The sequence below is a fragment of the Coffea arabica genome, chromosome 2c, assembly GCF_036785885.1.
Source record: "Coffea arabica cultivar ET-39 chromosome 2c, Coffea Arabica ET-39 HiFi, whole genome shotgun sequence".
NCBI lineage: Eukaryota > Viridiplantae > Streptophyta > Magnoliopsida > Gentianales > Rubiaceae > Coffea > Coffea arabica.
In genome coordinates, this window is record NC_092312.1 from 24,916,347 (window position 1) to 24,933,004 (window position 16,658).

Consider the following 16,658-nt stretch of genomic DNA (forward strand, 5'->3'; position numbering starts at 1 on the left):
CAAACACCAAAGCAATATCGTGTAGGAGGTCTTCGGCAAGTTGATGCATTGCCGATGCAGGTGAAGTTGTGGATGCATCTAATTTTTTAAAAGAAAAACATCAATGACCTCAAAATCACCAAAATCTAACAATTTTTGGCTTGAATTAAGAACATGCTTCCAAGTCTCCATCAAAGAACTATCAAGCTCTATAGAAGTAATTGATATAAAAAAAATAAAAATAAAAAATAAAAAACCTCTTCGGCCACACCTCATAATTTGATGGACACGAAGTTGGGGATAGTTATAATTTACCACACAAGTTGAAACTTATACAATTTGGCCCCTTTCGTAGTTCTAATGCAGGCTGACAAATTATGAAAACAACTTGCATTTTGGAGGACTCCTCTGAATGAGTGTGACAGTCTTTTATGATAGGAATGGCTTGTGTGAAGTATAGAAGTGAAATTAAATGTGGTTAATTTATAACTCACTTGTGGCTAAAAGATCTCACATGGTTTATGGAAATAATTTCATGTTTTTATGGAATAAATACAAATTTTTCTAAACTATGTATATAAGGTACATAATGAAGATGTAAGTAGCAGTCGCCGATGTCAATTTATTTCTTTAAGTGTCGTTCCGCAATTAAGAGAATCAATCAGACGATATTTGGTATGAAAGAAGAAAAAATAAATGAGGAATAGAAAAGAAAACAGTCACACAAAGGTTGAAATCGCTTTGTCAACAGTTTTGTAGAAAACATAGTGGCAAATGAAATATAAAATTTGGTAATAGTACTACAGTGGTTATATCAAAACAATGCAGAGGCACATGATTATACGTGAATACTTGTTTGATGCAAGAAAGGGTATTTCGTTAGAGAAAAATACATGATACCAGTAAGAAACGAACCATTTAGATAGAGTAATATATACGTAGTACGAATAAGAAAGCATTCATTAGACTAATACGATAATCAAGGTAAATAAGGATTTTTTTTTTATAATAGTGGATAATGGGCATACAAGCTAATATGTAAATCTAATTATTTTACTTTTCAAGTTTTTAAGTAAATCTTAACTTTAATAGTAATACCAATTATGTGTATGTGCCATGCATCTAATCATAATAACATATATACTGTTCAAGTATATAAGATTAACTCTTATTAGAATAATCATTTTTTTATTTCAACTTTTTTATTTTCCAAATTCTTGTGCATAAATAATTGTTAAAATACCTAGGGTAACATAAAACACAATAAGGTTAAGAGAGAGGAGTGCTCAAGTGAAAAAATAGTTGTAATAATAGTTTTTTTTATGAATTTTTATACTTTCTCTTCCAATTGTTTTTACCAAAATTATTATCAAAACAGCAAAGAAAATATTTCCCTTAATGTAGCATACCAAAATTTTTATATTCTTTAATGAGGCATAGGTTAGTGACATCATCTGCATAGTTTTTTCTTAATTATTCATTACAGTTTAGAATGAGCTGATACATATTTTTTATAGCCAAAAGAGTAAAAAAATTAAAGAATGTTTTTGGATAGGGTATTATTTGAAATATTTCTCTCTTGTCGTTAATCAAACTCTCTTATTCTTCCTTTTTTTTCTTCTCTCTTAAGCCCAAAATTAAAAGGACCATCACATTGTCTACCACTCCCAAGAGTAATTGCCTTACAATGCTGCCATGGATTGATTTCGATTTTGCTTGGTAACTCCCCTTAGTTTCTATGGTTCACGACATTGGTAATTTGATCGAGTTGGACTTTTACATTTCTATACATTGAAGTTAATTGATCCATTCTTCCCACTAGTCATTCAAATCTCTCCAAGGTTGTTATAGCTAATCTATCCATATTACTATTGGTAGTATTGGCTAATTTTTCAATGGCCATCTCTCATGAGGGTTTGGATTCAACTGGTGCTTGCTTTGATTGAAAAGCCTGTAGATTGGTTAGTCTTTGTTGATTTTCTTGGTCTCTCCACCCAAAGTTTGGATGATTCCTCCACCCTTGATTGTAAGTGTTGGAATAAGGATTGTTTTGATTTGGCCAGTTGAAATTGTTCACATATTGTACCTGTTCAATAGTAGCACAATTAGTACTTTCATGATTTCCTCCACAAAGAGTACAACATGCTACATTACCCTTAGAAGTTGGACCGACCTCACCATGTCTATTTAGCACTGTTGCCACATTGTCCATTTTTGCACTTAACATGTTTAAAGCATCTAGTTCATATGACTTCCCCATAAGTGCTCCACTTGCAACTGCATCAACATGAGTTTTTATAGCATATGTTAAACCATTATAGAAGATTTGTACAATTAGCCACTCAAGAAGTCTAAGGTGTGGACATCTCCGTTGCAACTCTTTGTACCTCTCCCAAGTCTCATATAATGATTTACTATCTTATTGAGCAAAACTTGTTATTTCCAGGCATAGTTTAACAGTTTTTCCAAGTGGAAAGTACTTATTCAAGAGAGCCTTGGATAAATCAGTTCAAGTAATGAAAATGTTTGGTGCATGTGAATTAAGCCATACCTTAGCCTTATCTCTTAAAGAGAAAGGAAACAATCAAAGCTTTATAGTATCGTCACTTACTCCATTAAACTTGATTGTGTCACAAATCTCCAAGAAATTAGCTGAATAAGCATTTGGATCCTTCGTTGTATTACCTCCAAATTGTTCTTGTGGGAGCATTTGAATCAATGCCGGCTTAATCTCAAAGTTATTTGCATTGACCTCCAGTCAAGCAATACTTGTTTGAGATCCTTCTGTAGATGGCAAAGCAAAATCTCTCAAGGCTTGTTGATTGCGATTTGCACGTTCCTCCGCCATTTCTTCTAAATGAGGCAATTCAATGACAATTCCACTTTCACTCTCCACTTCTTCTTGTTGAGCTTGTTGTCATGCTAAATGCCTTCTCCTATTTGTCATTTTCTCGATTTCAGGATCGAACGGTAGTATGTTATGGAGAGATTGGTGCATGCACTACAAAACACCAAAGTTAAGAAGATTTAGTACAATTTCTACTACTTAATATAAACTAGTAAATTGGCACCGTTCATACAAGGAAAATTAAAAAACTACAACAAGTTTAGATTAATAAGCTTATTTTTGCCCTAATATTATCCGAAATCCAAGGCAATCGGGCCAAAAACTTGATGTGGTCTCGACTTTCAAGTTAAATTGTCTCACGTGAAAAATTATTATTATGGAGTAAGTGACGATACTTTACCAATTGTCCCACGTGAAAGACATTATGTACTACATTGACAAAGAAGATTTTTAAGTTCCACGTGGTGCAATATGATTGCATCTAATCGAAGCTAGAAAATTTGGGGAAATAAAGAGTTAACACTTGGTATCAATGTTCAGATAATTATGCATAAAAAATGTCTCAGATTTTCTTCTTTATCTGTTTTGGCTGATTGGCATTGTTCAATGCACAGATATGCTTCATAACAATTGATTCCTGATATAGGAAAGAAAATCAGATAAGAGATTTCTAGATTTGGCTAAGTATCATTTTGGTTATGAATGGCCCTGCAGTAATGGAAGAGCTAACTGTGAATTATGTCTAGATCCGCCATATTTGTGACTGGAAGTGCTTCATTAGAACCAATATCTTTGAAACCTTTGTTCTGGGTTGTTGCTTTCTGGAAGGAGCAGAGGAAACATCCTTGACATCATGGGTAATACGTAAGTACTGACATTAGTATAAACAATGGATTTCATTCATGAATCTGAAAGATAAACAAGATAATTACTTCTGAAGTAGCTTCTCAGCTTTAGAATTAAGTCATTCTACTCATCTTACTTGTCAAGATTGTCTTTGGTTTTTCTTTCCAATATAGTGTCTTTTTTTTTTTTTTTTTTTACTTTTGTGTCTGGAAGGTTACAACTGGTTGATAATTACTTAATTCAACTCTCAAATGGACATTATCGAAATAAAATTCAACTTCAGCATAATGAGGTTTATAAGACCATCATTTATTAATTTGGTTGATTTTGATCTCACAATGTACTTACTTTACTTGAAGGGTATCTTTATACTTCTAGATGATAATTAAATAATAAGTTTTATGGATTTTGCCAAGTTTTTGCCAAATTTGTTTGTTACAAGTTTTTTAAAAACTTTAGCTACAATAATCTCAAAAAACTTTTCAAAATTTTTAAACTATACACTTCAAAATATTAAAAAAAAAAACACACTTCAAAAATTTTTTAAAAAACTTCTACAACAAGTTACAGTAAAGTTTTAGACAAACACCCAAAAAACTTACCTTCCAAATGAGGCCAAACACTACTACTCTCATTCTTCAGTTTTTCTTTTTTATTGTACAGCTTTTTTTGACCTTTTTCATATACTATTTTCCATTTCTTTTGCATGTGCTTACAAAACGTCAACCTGTTTCTTCAATTGAAGCTGGCTGCTCTGTTTGGTGTGTATCTTTTGCTCCAAGAAGTTGGTATCTTCTATTCTTAAGTTTGTCTAAGAAACCGAATTTTGTGTTGCCCTTTTTTTTTGTCACAAGGATTTTGATTTTGTTCTGTTGTCGATTATGCTACAAGATCCATGTCTCACTTTAAAAAGTTTCAAGCATTGATCATATTAATTGCCATGTATTTGCTTTTTGCATGATTATTTAGTCTATTTCTATATTGCTGATAAGAAAAGAAAAAAAAAACAGCACCTAACAAAAAAGTGTATAAATAGTAGAATAGAGCTACATGATGTAATTGATAGTTTTCTTTCTGTTAGAAAAGTAAAAGCCTTGATATGATAAGCATGAATGTTGGTTATCTAGAAACCTTTGGATAATAGTCTTCTGTTTTTGCCATGGATTATGTGATCAAAGAAAATTCTAATAGTATTCCTACTATGATTCCTCAATTTGATCTGGGTCAAATCATGAGGAAAAACGATTGTACAAAAGATGCAATTCTTAGATAGAAAAAAAAAAATGATTAGACAGACCAATAAGCCTCATAGCCTAGAAACTTTGCCTCCTGGTACTGCATCTCCTTCGCCACTTGTAATATGATCAATGGTTCATTGCTTCAACTTTTGGTATGAATCAATATCAACTTTTTTAAGTAAAAAATGAAAAGTAACATCTGTAATTTACCTGTAGTATTTGTCAGATTATCTTGCAAACTTATACTGTGTAATGAGAAAAATCTTTTATGAACATTTTCTTAAGGAGAAAGTGTATTCTGACATGACATGCTTTACATAACTTTTAGCCAATTCAATCACATTTTTTCATGGTTCACCTCCAACCAATAAAGTTTTGGGCAAATTCCACTTTACCCCCCTGTGATTTAGCGTTTTTCACATAATCCCCCTATGATTTTAAAAGCTATACATAACCCCCTTATGGTTTGAATTAAAATATCAAAGTAACGGAAATAGTCACTCGTAACGGCGTCACCTAAAATGTCAAAAATACCCTTATGTAAGGTTGAAATTTATGTATTAACCAAGGGGGGTTATGTGTATATTTTGAAAATCATAAGGGGGTTATATGGTAAAGTATTAAATCATAAGGGGGTTATATGGTAAAATATAAAAATCATAGGGGGTTAATGTGTCATGTATTTATAAGGGTAATTTCGACATTTTTAGAAGTTCCGTTACGAGTGACTATTTCCGTTATTTTGACACTTTAATCCAAACCATGAGGGGGTTATATATAGCTTTTGAAATCATAGGGGGGTTATGTAAAAAAGGGTAAACCACAGGGGGGTAAAATATAATTTACCCTAAAGTTTTTGTGTTACCCGGACACAGCAAGAGAGTGCAACTTTGTTTACTTGTTGATATTTAGCAAGGAACCAAATCCAAGGAAAATACCTATATATTCTCACGTGAAATAGAAAACTGCTTTTAGTTTTTAAATTCCTCAAACAAATCATCTTGTCATAAATGCAAATGAACCATCTTGCATGCATTGTCGTACCTTGAGGAGAAAGGCAAAAAATAATCAACCTTTCTCTTTCATTCCAGATTAAAACTCTAGAATGAAAGACTATTCCAAGACACCGCGTGCTAGGCTTCACACATTTATCCAATAAAAATTCAAGAATCCAGCAAAACTTAATTAAGAAAAAAAAAGGCGTCACCTTTCTGTTTACCGTGTAATGATTGCTACGGCGCACTCTAACCTTCTTTTGACAATAAGGCAAAAAACAAGAATACATACATACATATATGCATATATGCATGCATGTGTTTGTGTGTGTCTGTATACACATATATATATATTGGACAGACAATAAATTACGAGCTATTTTTTATATTTTATTTTATTTTACCAGGCTAAAGAGTGAGAATATAAATTTCCATTTTGTAACTGGGCGAACCTGTGTTGGAAAGATATACCAAAATGTTTTCATTTAGACGGTGTTTGGTAAATAGGTACGAGTCGTACGAATTCAAACCAAATTAATGATATACATACTGATTGTATAGTAGATCATCATGGAAATTGTTAAATCGAAATACGAGTGTTAAGTTTTACCCTCATTAACATTTTCATAGGTTCTAATTAATTGATTACCTCTTAAACAAAATGAAATCAACCCCATTCCCAAACCAAACTGTCTGGATGAATGACCAAAACTCATAGTATTAATAGTAGGATATATAATTCAAATTCACTTAAATATATCATCATCATCTCATACATGCAAATGAACCAGCTTGCATGCATTGCCTTGCCTTGAGGAGAAAGGCCAAACAAAAAAAAATTCATTCCAGATAAAAACTCTAGAATGAAAGACTATTCCAAGTCACCGTTTTTATCCATAAAAATTCCACAAAACTATCCATAAAGTCGTTAGCCACAAAAGCACTCACGTCACTCAAATGTAAAATCTATGTATAGAACCAAAATATATATATATATATATATATATATATTACTTTAACAAGAACCAAATAAAATAAAATATCTCAAGAAAGAACTCTCCAACGCAATCAACGACGTGAAAAATGAATCACGTAGAAAAATAGAATAATAAAAGAAAAAATCAGCATCCGATCCAGACCACACCGTTGCTGTCAACATCTGTACTTAAATCAATAATTCAGTTAAAAAATGTAGATGTTTTCCCCATTTCGTGTGTATTAGTGGAGTCGTTTATTATTATTATTATTAGTTTTTTGTTTGTCATTTTCTGTTTGATTGTGAGAATAATTTCTTCGACGCCAAATGTGTTCTACAATCATGTACTGTTTGACGCTGCACTCTTATTTTTATCAGTTGTATTTCACATAGTGACCCTTTAATTCAGCCTATAATGAAACCATTTAACCACTTATCCAAAATCAGAAAAATATGCTTTATTAACAGCAACAGGGACCTTTACATAATATAAACATGATGACATTTCTCAAACTTTACAATATGTCAGATATATGTATAGTTCATAGAATTACAATTAAGTAGTTTTTTTCCTGAAGTTGCTGCAATTAATAACCGTCCAGTCCTGCACTTTGTCCATCATTTTGACTAAGGTTGCTCCCTTGATTGCTGCGAAAAAACTGCGCTAAAGACAAAAAACCAGCCTCTCCAAAATATGCTCATATGACTTCCTCAAGAAACCATGTGAAGCAAACTATACAACTTCATATCCTCTTTTGTTCATCATATATATTCTTGAAATTCTTGGTTGCTATTTTTTGTCATCATATTAGAATTCATTAACATTCTCTCCATCACTAGAAGTTAATGGATCCTAATATATGATAATAAGTAATTAAAATAAACTTTAAATTAGACAATTAGCATGCCAATGTATCTCTACTTGAGACCTAATTCTGCTGGAAGGTGTGTAACTGCAACTAAAATAGCTTGACAGCTACATATGAATGATAGTTATGGTGTTATTAGGATATCTTTATAGCCATTTTGTACCTGTTTTTCCAACTAGAATTGTTATACATGCTTATCCAATGACTATATTTTTGGGAGGGCCGAGGCTGTACATTGCACAACATGTTTCCTCTAGTATTGTGCTAGAATGAAATAATTTTTAAGAAGTAAAAATAAAATGAGAAATCCGTAATGATCAACCGATCGGAGCACATCGATTAGGAAATAGGCGGACACAGGACAATGTGTAAATGGATTGTTTGGTTCGTGGTTGAGTAATTGGCAGTGCATAATAAGTTGTAAAATTTCATATGGAAAGGTAGACAGTAGGGCGAGCAATGGTGCAAATTTGGTAAATTCGGTGCAATGAATTTGTTAAATTCGGTTATTTGATTGGTAAATCTTTAAACCTATTTGGCGATTTCAATTTCGAATCGGGGGTAACCAATTTCATTTCACTTCCAAATTAAATTCAGAAATGGTTTGCTATAGGTAGGTCCTATAATAGATGATGTTAAGGAGGCAGTACTAGACACTCAGATTATTGATCTCAATTGGGCTCCAAGGTATTGTAATAAAGATGCAGACACTTTAGCACACTGCTAAATCGGGCTCTTTAATTGATTCCATATGAAAATTATCTCCAAACTTTGTAAAACAATTTGTGTTGAATGATTTCCAACAGATTTAGTAGTAACATTTTGTATGTTTCTTATTAAAAAAATTTGAAAATGGTAATGACAACGGGTTAACTATTTTCAAGAGCAGGGAAATGGGAAATCAAAGGTGAAAAAGAACCGTCCATCAGCCCATAAAATCTACTTTTTGGGTCTCACAGTCTGAGTTCTTCCATTGCAAGGAGATAGCATCGACAACGAGTTCTGCGGTCTTTCTATCTTTTTCTCTGCCGTCTTTCCTGGTAAGACTAATAACTCCTCTTTTTTTTTTAAGTCTAATTTTTTTCCTATCAGACAAATTGGATAGTTTGTATACTTTTGGCCCAATTGGTAATTTCCTTCTGGGTATTACTTTCATTGAAAACTTCAGTAGTAGACAAATTGGATAATTTGTATACTTTTGGCCCAATTGGTTCTTTCCTTCTGGGTATTACCTTCATTGAAAACTTTTTTTAGGGCTTTTCTTAGGGTTCATAAGGGCACTGAACAATTTGCTTGAAATCGAGATCGGTTCCTTTTATTCCTTCACTATATACGCAGATTTTTGTGACTAGTTTTGTTGTGCTTCGTCCTCATATTTTGATAAGCACATTGCTGTCCTTTGTGATTGCATTTTCATGATCAACATTCCAGTTTTCCACTTCCTTGTTAGTCATGCTTTTTCAGTTATTGGTTCTTTTACTTTTACTTTAGTTCAAATGTTTAATTTGTGTGTTTGTTTGTGAACAAATGACTGTGTATTTTAGTCGCTAATTGTGGGTGTCCGGTGATTTTGATAATCTAAGTGTAAATTTTTTCTCGGTGTCCTGTGATTTGTTTGTGTACTTTGACTTCAGTTGTTGTATGTTCCACAATTGGACTGAATTCCGGATGGAGCTGCGGACCCATACCTTGGCAGGGCAACCTGGATGGCAGCTGTTGGGGTAACAAATTTAACGATTTTCCTTCACTTGTATACAACCAGGTGGTAGCCATGGCATTGCTCTTTCCTCCTGGTATTGGCTGGGCTGCAACTTGACACCATACTTTTACCTCTCGGGACTTTGCCATTATGGCTTTTATATTCATTGAGCAATCTCCCAAGGAGCATCAAGTAAGGAAAACAAAATTTTGATTCATATGCGAGAAATGGATTGAGAATTTGAGTCTCAATTGGTGTAGGACGAACGGGGTTTTCTACCCTGCATGCTATTCCTATTTTTGTCTCTAATCAGTGGTTAGAATTTTTGTGGATTTATCAGACATAAATTTTATGCCTGCTTGTATAGATGACTGTTAGTGATTCTTGTAGAATTAATATTCTGTGTGTTTGGCATGAATTTTTTTGGCTCTTTTGGAGCGTATGCACCGGGAATCTCAGTGTTGTTGTCCATCTTTTCCTAGGCAATTTTTTATTTGTTGCATTAGATTCGTCAGAATTGCTTAATTTGCTGTTTGCAGGTTTGCTTTAATTAACAGATTAATTGCCTCACTGGTTTTCTTTACACCTGAAAATTTTATAGATTTTATAGATTCGTGATACCTTTCATCTTGCATTTGGTTGTACAACCTGATATGAACGATATCATGGTGTGGAATGCTTCCGCTAGTGGCTGTTTCATGACTAAATCAGCTTATGAATTGGTGAGAAAGCGGCGGAATACTTCTGATGTGTCCGTGTAATATGGAATTCTTCCTTGCCACTGAAAATGTCATTCCTGGGATGGAGGGTGATGAATGGTTTGCTGCCGGTGGATGTGTTGCTCCAGAAATGTCGTCTGCCAGTCCTAGGAAAGCAACAGGCATTTGTTTTTTGAGGGGCAAGTGGCCCATCATGTATGGCTGCATTATGCTCGTGCCTTTGCAATTTCTTTAGCTACTCATACTTGTTAATCTTCAATTATAATGCAGTGGGTTTTGTTTTATGGGACTCATTATTGCGTGGTGTCTATGGCGCGCAAGGAATGAGCACATGTTTCAAGCATGTCCCATGCATGGTTCGAAGTCTCGGCCGAGACGGTACGATACCGATACGATACCGTGACGAAACGATACCGAAATACTTGACTCGTCGAGAAATCGGCCGAGTCGTCACCACGACGGATTGACTCGGCCGAGTCACACCGAATTACTCCGAGTTATCCCGAGTCAAAACGAGAAATCAGTCGAGTCACACCGCGACGGATTGACTTGGCCATTTCTTTTGCTATTTTTTAATTATTTTTATTTAGCCTACTTTTTTATATTATTAACAATTTTTAGAATATTAAATACTTTAAAATTTGCGTCTCACCGAGACCGCGACCGATATGCCGAGACCGATGTGGAACGTTCCGGGCCGCGACCGTGACTTTAAACCATGGTCCCATGGTTCTAGCCAAAGTAATCTTCAGAATTAACAGGTTCCTTGCTTTATTTGGTGCTGCGACTGTTGTCAAAAAATGGCTCCTGGAGGGGGATGAAGACTCATTTCTAGCTTCATTCTTCCGAGGTAAACAACAACCAAGGGAGCAGCTTCTTAAATGAAGTTTGGTGACATTGATTAGAGGCAGAAGCAAATGCTTTGGCAGCAGCTGTGTATTGACGGAGGAGAACAAAGGGTCTGCGCAGAAGTGGATTCACATCTATTATATCGGCTCATCAGTTCCAACAAGGCGTCCAAATGGCCTCTATGCAATATATTACCAAAGATACGGGTCCAAATGAGCTGGTGAACACTGCTGATTCTGTATTAAGTGAATGTTTTACATGAATCTATAATGTTACTCAACTGGCCGGCTATGTTATTACGAGTGTTGACCTTTGTTTCATAGTAAATAAACAAGGGAAAAAAATGGAACCTGAAAAGAGGAAAGGCAGACTAAAGCTTCAACAAAAGCTAGAACGATGTCCATCAAGCTGAGGACTTTCATTAGATGTATATTCCATGAAGTACAAGAATTCAACACCAAAAAATGTGTGCAAAAACATGGTGCACCACTACATTCTAAAGTAAAGTAATACACTATCCTTGAGATCGCAGTTTGTCAAGTTTACTGTCTCAATTAGCTGCATATTTTATTTCTTGATGCCAAAAAATACTTAGGAAAGAGAATATAGTACATATTTGTGTTTAAGAATCACCCAAGAGCATTATATTCCTCTAGACATGAACTTTTATTGCCCCTTTGCAATTTAGGTATCTTGAATTACAAACTTTAGACAATCTAGATAAAATTGTACCTATGTATGAAAATGAAAGTGACAAGAAACTTTTCTATTTCTTTGGCACAACCCATTGGGCATTGGCTGTGCCTTGCACAGAAAAATTCTAGTACTAATACAATTTCATAAGAGACAAAAAGGGTACAAATAGAACAAAATTATTATTTCACTTCTCAAAAGACTTTCTTAATGGTACTTTCTTTCACACGGGTTGAATTTGCTATCAAACCTTAAATTCAGAAGAGGTCATTACTATTTTCAAAGCCCCCGGAAAGGTGAATGCACACAACGAACTAGTCCCAAAATTTCTTGGAAGGACAATAATAATTCAGTATGTACTGGTTCCAAAATTATGTTGAAAGGACAAAAATGGTCGCATCAGGTGTACCACAACGTTAGTGTCAATTATAAGTGGCAAACAAATCCATTTAGTTAAATTTATTCATACTCGTTCATAAATAGATAGATATAAATATTTTAAATATGTAAAATATTTACATATGGGTATAAATAGATTATCCAATAATATCAATTTATTAAATGGGTATTATTAGGTAACCCATCAAATTCAATTAACCCATTTAGAATTGTATTCCCCCAAACCTCCTATCTTTCCTCGCCCAATTTTTTTTTTTTTCAGATTTTTCATTTTGTTATAATGTTAACTACTTTTGTTTTATTATTATTATTATTATTTGTTGATGTTGTCTTATCATTTTATTTTCTCTTAGTTTGTTAACTTACTCATTTTCAACATTACTAATTTATGACAAGTTTTGGTGTTTTTTCATACCTTTTCAAAATAAAATTTTAAATTTACACACGAAAAAAATGGTTGAGGTTCAAAATTTTTGGATTAAGTTATTACGTTAACTTTTATATTACTTAGTTCAAATTTTTATATTCTTATTATTCAATTATTAAATAGCATGTAATTTTGCGACACGGAGTATGAACAGACGTTTGTGGAAAAAAAAAAGAGTATGAATGGAAAAAAATAGTAATTAGATTTATTGAACATTATAAATAAATATTTAAAACCAATGATGGGTGCAAATGGTGGTGAAAATTGATAACTTAGTTTACAAAAATAAATTTAAATGAATTTACAAAAAATTAAAATAAATGGATTATAAATGGGTAATTGGGTTATTCAATTCATTTTTTGACTTACTCATTTATATCCATCTAATTAAACATGTATAAATAAATTGACTCACTTATACTCATTACCCATTTTAATCAACATAAATCTACCCAAGTTATTCATTTTGACACCTCTAGTATCAATCAACGACACTAATAAAAGAAGAAAAAGAAGGGAAAAAAGTCCTGATGGCTCTCTAACTTTTTTTCAAATTAAGTTTTGTCCTCTAATAATTAACAATAAAGTTTTGGTTTTCGACTAAAAAAAAAAAAAGCATATTCGTGATCCTCCTATCAAATTCAGCAATTAAGATAAAAGCATCATTCCGTGAACGCTTGAATTTCAAGGACATTATAAAAAAGCACTTACCGAGGAAAAACTGAAAAAGACAGCTTCTTTTCTGACCTTCAGTTCCTAGATACATTTTTTACCAAGCAAGTTAAGACTTTTGTGGTAATAATACTATCCGAAACTCCGAGGAAATTACAAAAGCTGGCAACTCTTTAGGTTCCTAGATACATTAGAGCAACAAAAATCTCCATTACTGTCAAAGTCGGAACTCACAATGAGAAGAATGAATAGTTCCCGTCCACCCATGCAGATGTGACAAAGAGATCAGGATGATAAAAGGTCAAGAATTGTCGCATTAGAGTGCAAGTGTCAATGAACGACACTAATAAAACAAGAAAAAGAATGCAATCTTCACGCAACCGTGATGGAAACGTACAAAGATATGTCGGGCTCAATATATTTACTCCAAAATTGTGCATCCCCAAGGATGTACAAGTGGACTCTTTCTTATTCATCAAATTTGCATAAACCATTTTTTTAAGCCTAAGTTCACACTAGGTTGTTCTTCAATTATGAGATAACCTTGAGTGAAGGGAGAGGGTTCATTCGGACCTACTCATCGTCAATTTTGATTCACGTGTTCCAACCCGTTGGCAAAAAAATATCATGCAAAGTGAAAATTATTTTAACTATTTAATATAAATTATCACCATACCAAACTTACACTCTCTCTTCCCGAATCATCCGACCCAGTCCTGACCCCTCCTCCAAATGTCTTTTTTTTTTCTTTTATTTTTTTTTGTCATTAGCAGCAACTTCTAATCTACTTCTACATCAACCTATATTATGCGAGAGGAGAAGTCTACAGAAACGTATCAAAGGTGTAGGATGAACCGTCAGATTAGATAAGTTCACTACTGTGCTCTCTGATTTTTTTTGAAAAAACAAGGAAGCTCTTCCCAAAACGTCCTGACCCATACCTTCCCCCTCCTCCAAATGTCTTTTTTTTTTCTTTTTTTTTTTTTTTGTCATTGGAAGCAACTTCTAATCTACTTCTACATCAACCTATATTATGCGAGAGGAGAAGTCTAAAGTAACGTATCAGAGGTGCAGGATGAACCGTCAGATTAGACAAGTTCACTACTGTACTCTCTGAATTTTTTTGAAAAAACAAGGAAGCTACACACTTCCTTGCAATGTATTAGGTGGGGTTTGAATCTTTAATTTAGTGCACAAGAGAGCTTAAAAAGGCTTTTCCTAGTTATTAGACCAAGATCCAATGATTCTCCAAATGACTTGATTGCTTTCAATGATAAAAGATAATACGCTAATATGTTGATATGCAATTTATATGCATTGTTTTAGTTGTTTATGCTTAAACAAAATTAGTAATTAGTGAATATAAATTCACATACTATATATACACCTTTAGCATATGCTTGCAACTTAGTTACATATTTTGGAACGAACTGGTCCCAAAATTCCGTAAAACAAGGAACGCATAGGACGGTCTGGTACCAAAATTCTATGGAAGCACTGGACCCTGCCGAAACCAGTCCCAAAATTTCCTCAACTTGTTCTCCATTGTTAGGCCTCTCATTTATGATATCCATGTCCTACATGGAATTGATGTTATTAGCTAGGGGTGGCAATCGAGTCCGTTTCGGGTTGAGACTCGGGTATAACAGAAAACCCGTTGATCCGAACCTGACTTGCCAACCCGAAACGGGTCAGAATACCTGACACGAATCCGAAAATTTCGGGTTGGCGGGTCGACCCGAAATGATCCGATTTTAATTTTATTTTTTAATTTATCACTGTAATTTCTAATAAAATCAATTTCGTACAAGACTAATTACATAATCAAGTAATAAAAATTTAAATAAATAATCCCAAACCAAATCTAAAATAAATTAAAACACTGTAAAAGTGTTTTATCCCAAACCAAATATAAAATAAATTAAAACTGTATAAAAGTAAAAAATAATATAATGCATTATTTATCCAAATATAATAATTTCAATCTCACACACGTTAAATAAATTCATTTAGGATTTAGTAATTAATGCATTTGGAAAAAAAGAATAACTTAGTTTAGTTAGATAAAATAAATTTTATGTTTATTAAATTATTTTTAATTCTTAAACAGATTATCGGGTCATATCAGGTCATCCACGGATTGACCCGAATTCGACTCGTTTTCTTTTCGGGTCCATCAGGTTCGACCTAATTCTGACTCGAACCCGCGAAACCTCAAACCAAACCCATTAATTTCGTGCTAGTTTCGTGTCGTGTTTTCAGGTCGTGTCGGAAATTGCCACCTCTCTTATTAGCCATCATCCATCAGGATGTTAAAGGATAGAGGAGGATCCCCAAAACTGGAGTCCTATATGGACTAAATATTTTTTAGGGTGCCTTTCCAAAAAAAATTTATTTACTATTATATAGTCCTGTATGGACTATATAGTTTTATTTTAGAGTGTTTTAAAATTTAGACTTTTTTGGGACATTTTAAAAATTATTTACTATTCCTCCCTCTCCTCCTTCTCTTTCCCTACGCTGCATCGTTCTCCCTCTTTATCCCCCAACCCCACTCCTACCCAGGTTGGTTAGGCACCGTAAGCAAATCTAGTCACAAAAAGGAGGAGGAGCAGGGGTAAGGAGGGGGGAAGGGGAGAAGAGGACGGAGGACGGAGGACGGAGGACGGAGGACGGAGGAGAGAGGTTGAAGGAGAGGGAAAGGAAGAGGAGGAGGAGGAGGGAGGGGATGGTAATGGTGGTGGAAGAAAAGGGTGGTGGTTTTTTTTTTTCTATTTTTTAATATTTTTATTAGAAGTATTTGAGATTTATTTGAAGTGTTTTGGGATAGATTTTACTCTAGTGTTATACTTGAAAAACTAGGGGACTGTTTGGTTAAAGGGTTTGGGAATCACAGAATGGAATAAACCCCTTATTTGTTGCTTGGGTTAAGCCTATTGGAATGCAATTTTTGGAATCATTTCTAAAAAATAGGACTTATCTCATTCCCGAACAAATTAGGAGATTTTGGACAAAACTCTCAACTTATTCCCTCGGACAACATTTATGACAGACCTACCCCTCACATACAAAACTCCTCTACCCTCTCTTTCTCGCCGTCACACGCCGTCTTTCTGTTCTTCTTCTTCATCAGTTTTTCTATCTCTTCTTCTTCATCATATAGTCTTCATCTATAATCCAAAATCTCTTGAAAAAAAAAGATCTAAATAGATTAATAGTGGGCAAATATTTTTAGTGGGCAAATTATTCAACAAGATCTCCACGAGAAAGATCTCTAAGAAAAATTGAAGAAAACCCTCCACCCAAATTTCTCCTATAATTAATACTAAGGTAGAATTTGCGATTTTGAAAAAATGGCGGAGATGTTAACTAGAAAACAACCAATTCAGTCTCCAGGACGGGATGACATGGTTGATCTCCCAAGGTGGGTCCAATCAGTTGTCAGGGAG